Here is a 7044-nt window from a genome sequence, read left to right on the forward strand (position 1 = left end):
CATCCTCATAGAAGCAGAGGGGGGGTATTGGAAAGGAGGGAAAGGGAATAACACTTGAAATGTAAACACATAAAATATACAAGAAAAATAAAATTTTTAAAAATTTTAAAAATTTAAAAAAATCACACACAGACACACACACACACACACACACACACACACACACAGAGGAATTCATTCTTCGGCTATACCCATGAAACACTTCACCATCAACGATAAAATCACCTCAGGCTGAAAGGCTGGAAATAGATATTGCAAACTAATGGACCCAAGAAGCAGGTGTAGCCATTTTCACATGGGTCAAAATAGATTTCAAATAAAAATTAATCATAAATAAGGAATATTACTATATTAGCAAAGTAAAACTCTACCAAGGAATGGTTGGAATTACAGTTATGCAAGAAATAAAAGAGCACCCACATTTGTAAAAGAAATACCACTAAGCCATATATAAACCCTCACACATAGATAAAGGCAGATTTCAATACCCTACTTTCACCAATACATAGATCACCCAGACAGCAACTAAACAAAGACATTCTGGAGCTAAATGACTTAACAAATAAAATAGAACTAACATATTTACAGAACATTTTCCCTAAACACGAAAGAATGCACCTCCTTCTCAGAGGTTCATGGACCTTTATACAAAATCACATATTTGTACAAAACTCAAGGCTCAGATGAATAAAAAAAATTGAGAAAAAGACCCTGCATATTATCTAGCCACCATAGATTAAAGCTGTATATCAAGACCAACAGAAAGTGCACAAACTCCTGAGATCTAAACAACTTACTACTGAATAAAATAAGCCAAGACAAAGTTATGAAAGAAATAAAAAGCTTTTTAGAGTTGAATGTAAAGGAAAACACACATACCAGTTTTACAAAGCAAATTCAGAGCACTATATTCTACAGAAAAACAAAAACAAAACAAAACAAAAATCAAAGAGTTCTGTATCTAAAGGCATTGTAGATGTGGTTGCTACATGTGTACATGTGTGTCAGAAGGTGGCAGAAAGGAGAGTATGTCTATGCTCACTGTTCTGACCTATGAACATCTAAATGATAAGTAGCCTAACATTCCTGGGAAAAAAGCAATATACAATAAAGACACATGCTCCACTATGTTCATAGCAGTCTTATTTATAATAGGCAGAGTTGGAAAGAACCCGGATACCTTCAACAGAAGAATGAATACAGAAAATGTGGTGTATCTACACAATGGACTACTACATAGCTATCAAAAACAATGACTTCATGAAATCCATAGGCAAATGGATTGAACTAGAAAAAGTCATCCTGAGTGAGGTAACCCAATCACACTAAAACACACATAGTATGCACTCACTGATAAGTGGATATTTGCCCAAAAGCTCGAATTCCCATGATAAAATCCACAGACCACTTGAAGCTCAAGAAGTGGGATGACCAAAGTGGATGCTTCAGTCCTTCTTAAAAGGGAGATCAAAAATATTCACAGGAGGGGATATGGAGACAAAGTTTGGAGCAGAGACTGAAGGAATGGCCATTCAGAGCCTGCCCCACCTGGGGACAGCATATATATATATATATATATATATATATATATATATATATATATATATATATTGTGTGTGTGTGTGTGTGTGTGTGTGTGTGTGTGTGTGTGTGCGTGCGTGCATGCAGACAGGAGTCCAATATGCCTGGGGACAGCATATATATATATATATATATATATATATATATATATATATATATATATATATATATAGTGTGTGTGTGTGTGTGTGTGTGTGTGTGTGTGTGTGCACGCAGACAGGAGTCCAATATGACTGTCTCCTGAGAAGCTCTGCCAGAGCCTGACAAATACAGAGTTGGACTCTAGCAGCCAACCATTGAACTGAGAACGGGGACCCCACTGGAAGTGTTGAAGAAAGGACTGAAAGAGCTGAAGGGGCTTGCCACCCCAGAAGAACAATACCAACCAACCAGAGCTCTCAGGGAAAAAAACACTACCTAAAGACTACACATGGACAGGCCCATGGCTCCAACTACATATGTAGCAGATGATGGCCTTGTTGGGCACCGATGGAAGGAAAAGCCCTTGGTCCTGCAAAGTCTGGACCCACCCCATGTAGGGAATTGTCAGGGGGAGGTGGGAATAAGGGGTGGTTAATATGTGGCAGAGACTGCCCTGCAGTCTCAGGAGTGCCCACCTGTCTGGGCGGTGAGCTCTCTCGCCCAAAATGTTTCTATATTTTGTTTGGTTTGATTGTAGAATTAAAATTTGTTTGTTTGTTTCATTTTTTTATTTTATTTTCCCTCCAAGAATAAAAAGATTTATTTTACCTCATAATTCTAGGTTTCATTCTGTCATTAAAGAACAACTAGGGAGGATCTTAAGCAATGGAAGTATAAGGTATGGAGAAAGCACTGCTTACTTACTTGCTTTCTTGCTCTCAGACCTATGCTTAGCTGCTATTCTAGGGAAAGGGGTGTTTTGTTAATTTATTCTATCATTCTATCCCTACCACAGTTTCCCTTTCTTTTCTTCTTCTACCCCTTCTTCTTCTCCTCCTTCTTCTCTTCTTCCTCCTCCTCCCTTCACCTCCTTCCTCCTTCCTCCTCCATATCCACTTTCTCCTCTATTTCTCTTCATAAAAGGGAATGCCTCCCATGGACATCAATCAAACATGGTATATCAAGTTGCAATAAGACTAGGCACCTCCACTCATTTTAAGGCTGGATAGGCAACCCAATAGGAGAAAAGGGGCTACAAAAGCAGGCAAAAGCATCAGAAAAAGCCTCTGCTCCCTCTGTTAGGATTCCCACAAAAACATCAAGTTACACAACACATACAGAGGGCCTAGATCAGATCCATGTGGGCTACTTGATTGTCAATTCAATCTCTGTGAGCCACTAAGCTCAGGTTCGTTGATTCTGCAAGTTTTCTTGTGGTATCCTTCATACTTCTTACTCCAACTATCCTCTTCCCCTTCTTTCATAATATTCACTGAGTTCCACCTGATGTTTGGGTACTCATAGACAGGAAACTGGCATAGTGCTCATCAAAGAGGCTCCATTCAGCAACTGATGGAAACAAATGCAACCAATCCATCCTCTTGAAGTTTTGCCTGGATATAGAAGACGATTGGTTCTGGCTCCATATCCTCCTTTACTAGGAGTCTTGGCTAGGGTCACCACAGTAGATTTCTGGGAGTTGCCATTTCAATAGGTTTCTAGCTTGCCCCAGAACAGTATCCAATTCCAGTTGTCCCTCCCAGTACTCTTTCCATCCATTCTTCCTTCACCTGACCCCTCCTGTTCTTGTCACCCCAGTCCACTACTGATGTCAAGTCTATTTGCCCTTCCTGGGAAATCCCTGCATCCTCCCTTGGACCCTACTTCTTAACACACCTATGGATGCCTAATTTTTTAATAAGGAAGCCAGATTTATACAATGGAAAATAGACAGCATCTTCAACAATAGTGCTTGTGTCACTTGATGTTTGCATGTAGAGGAATGCAAATAGAACCACTCTATCACCCTGCAAAATCTCAAGTCCAAGTGGATCAAAGATATCAACACAATATACTCATCCTGATAGAAGAGAAAATGGGGAGTACCTTGAACCCATTGACAAAGGAGACAACTTCCTGAACAGAAGGCCAGTAGCACAAGCACTAAGATCAATAATTACTAAATCAGACCCAATGAAACTGAAAAGCTTCTATAAAGGAAAAGCACCAATCAATAAGAAAAAATAGAATTCTACAAAATGGGAAAAGAACTTGTACCAAGCTCACTTTGTGACTCTATTTACCTCAAGTCCCAGCTATACCACCACTGGGAATATACCCAAAGGACACTCCATCCTACCACAAAACATTTTCTCAATCATGTTCATAGCAGGTTTAATGGTTTTTTTACATCTCAATTGCTGTCCTCCTCCCCAAACCCAGACAGTGTTCCTCCCACCATCCTCCCTCTACTTATCTTCTGAGAGGGTGGGAATCTCCTGGATATCCCCACAACCTGGTACATGAAGTATCTGCAGGCTCATCCTCTCCCACTGAGGCCAAACAAACCAGCCCTGTTGGAGAACAGATTCCACAGACAGACAACAACTTTAAGGACAGCTCCTATTGTTGGGGGACTTATATGGAGACTGAGCTGTACATCTGCTACGTATGTGCCAGGGACCTCTTTCCAGTCAATGTATACATTTGGTTGGTGATGAGTCTCTGAGAGTCCCCAAGGGTCCAGGTTATTTGACTCTGTCTTCCTATGTAGTTCATATTCCCTTCTTGACCTTTAATCCTTCCTTTACCTTTTCCATATGAGTGCCCAAAATCTGCCTGGCATTGAGCTGTGATGATCTGAACTTGTTTCAGTCAGCTGCTGGTTGGAACCTCTTAGAGGACAGTTATGCTAGGCTCCTACCTCCAAGCCTAACAGGGTATCATTAATAGTGTCAGGAATTTGTTTTTACCTATGGAATGGTTTCTCAAGTGTGGAGAGCTGCAATAACATTCACCACCACAAGATGGTGCTGGCTTCTACTGTGCCCCACGTGGAAAGCCAGGATAGCTTTTTGCTATTACAAGATGGCGCTGGCCTCCGCCTTCATGCCAGGTCTTTGCCCACTCCGGGGCCTGCCTATGAGATCATGGGTAAGCGACCAATCAGGTGTGGATGCACCGTGCTAGGGTGTATATAAGCCGCGCCATGCCGGCACCCCAGGCCCTCTCTTTAAGATACAATAAACGTTTTAGCTGCAGAAGGATTCGTGTGTCCCCGCGTGTTCTTGCTGGCAAGATAGCGCAGGGCATCTGGTGCCGAAACCCGGGATAGAAACGCCACACCATCACCAGGCGCCGAGAGAGGGGTGCTCCGTCCGTGGAGGGAATCCAGAACTGTAGTGTTTAAGGTAAGCTCTGAAAGAAATGTTTGGTCTTGATCTGTTCCACTTCCCTCCCCCGCTAGAAGATGCGGCGGACGTTTTTGTTATCGTTTTAGCAGCCTTCATGCTTTCTCTTTTGGTTTTTGATTTTGTGGCTGCTGCTAGACAACGTCAGAGGTCATGCCTAGAAGATGGGAGCTGCCCAACTGTAATAGCAGGACAGAGAGTGCTAGGGAAGTTACAAGGCAGCATGTCAGAAACAGAGTGGGATAAAAAATTAAAGAGCTCAAAGAGAAAAGATAAATATAAGCAAAAAGACCCTTCCAAAGACTTCAGATCTGAGGGAGCGAGAGGTTGGGGAAAGAACGCCCCAGGAGAGAAACAGAGAAAGGAGAAAAAAGTTTTGAAAAGGAGAAGCCTTTATCCGGTAAAGGAGTTAGCGGCTTTAGAGATTGATAGCTCAGAAACAGACGAGCTTGGCTCCTCTGAGAAAGAGGATTTAGAAGATGAGGCAGCTCACTATGAAGAAGAGCTTCACAGAGTCATACTGATCAGATTTGATAGAGGTAGACCGCCTGAAAATTTATTCAGGAGAATCAAACAAAAGGACATCTCAATGCCCATGCACAGCTTGATGGAGTTAATGTAATGGGGTTGTGAGTGGAAATATTCAGGACTTTGTTTCACTTCCATACCATTTGTGAATGTCAGTCATGCTGCTCAGATATTCCGTAATATATCTCAGTATCTTACAGGAATTTGGTTTCAACGCGTTGATGGACTAGTCCAGGAATTGAGACAATCCATCGTCCATAGCAACTCCACTCGAGTGGATGGTCACCGTGGAAGTGGTGGGAAAGGGGAAATCCTACCTCTCTGCTGACTCCTATTGGAACCTGGGTTCCTTTTCTGGGACACCATCTAGTTTTTCCCCTTTGTCTATTGTCTGTCCTTGGTGCACCAAGCTGTCCATGTATGTCAGTTTATGTCTGTGGTTTTTATTTCTTGTTGCTTAAATGTTTTATGTTTCATGTTCAAAAGAGAAAATGGTAAAAACCTTATCTGCCGGTCGTTCACACCTTGATTTGGTTTTAACTCATTTCAAAAAAGGAACAAATGAATAAAAAGCAGATTCAATCAGTCCTTGGAGCCCTGTACCTGTAGCCAGGTGTCTAGGTCAGCTGGAGAAGCTGCCCAGGGGTGAGCGTCTACATGAGCTGATTATTAGACTCAACAGGTGACAAGGTGCTTCTCTTAAAATCATAGCTAAAAAGGTAAAAATGGTGCTTGGTCTAAATACTAAAGATATGTGTAGCCACTTCAATTTTGTTTCTCATTGGTTTTAAATGTATAAATATGCTCTACATGCCTTGGTTATGGACTATTGACTTTTAAGTTATTGGATATGGTTAAAAAAGTATAATATTGGTAACAGAATGTTGACATAAACCTGGTAATTTGGACGGAGTCATTCTAGACAACATGTGGCATGAGCCAACCTAGGGAAACAGGTCTAAATTGAGGTAATATTTTTATGGAATTCTTATTCTAGAAACCAGGCTTCTAAAAGAATTTAGGACAATGTCTCTTTTTTGAGGTATTGGAGACCACACCATCGTGCATCCATTTATAGGAATTGACAGTCAAACTTTGTAACGGTGTTTCGGAGACTGGATTTTAGAAGCTAGTTTGTTAGAGGTTGAGTTTTGCTTTCCAAAGTTGTGGTTTGCCCTGGAGTTATCTGTATTTTAATGCTAATTCTACTACCCCAAAGACAGTACTCAGAACTCAGGTGACTTTCCAAAGTTGTGGCTGTGCTCTAGTGTTACAAGGAGAACTTAAAGATTGTGATTAAAGATTGCCAGTATTACATTGACTAACTCAAATTTATTTGTAATTAAGAAAAATCAAACGGGTAGAGATTGTTACAGGATTTACAAAGGATTGATGAGGTTTTGGAACTTGTGAGAGCATTACAGCTTGTTTGCTTACTCCAACTGCCATTTCAAGATAGATTTAGAGGATTGATTGTGAGTTTTCATTTCGTGAGCTTGCTTATAATTTTAGAGAGCCCATAAAGTGATATCATTAGGAATGGCTAACAGCCTTGTATTATGTAATTTTGTCACTTCTTCAATGTTAGAAGTTAGAACTTAAG

At 40.9% G+C, this 7044-nt stretch overlaps 1 non-coding gene across 1 annotated transcript; it reads left to right on the forward strand.

Annotated features, from left to right (window-relative positions):
• The first annotated feature begins 954 nt into the window (after positions 1 to 954).
• LOC120102069 (small nucleolar RNA SNORA17) lies at positions 955 to 1085 on the forward strand. The gene has a single exon (XR_005503100.1). It is a non-coding gene; the product is annotated as a small nucleolar RNA SNORA17 (small nucleolar RNA).
• Positions 1086 to 7044: the final 5959 nt, after the last annotated feature.

The sequence above is a fragment of the Rattus norvegicus genome, chromosome 3, assembly GCF_036323735.1.
Source record: "Rattus norvegicus strain BN/NHsdMcwi chromosome 3, GRCr8, whole genome shotgun sequence".
In the NCBI taxonomy this organism is placed as follows: domain Eukaryota; kingdom Metazoa; phylum Chordata; class Mammalia; order Rodentia; family Muridae; genus Rattus; species Rattus norvegicus.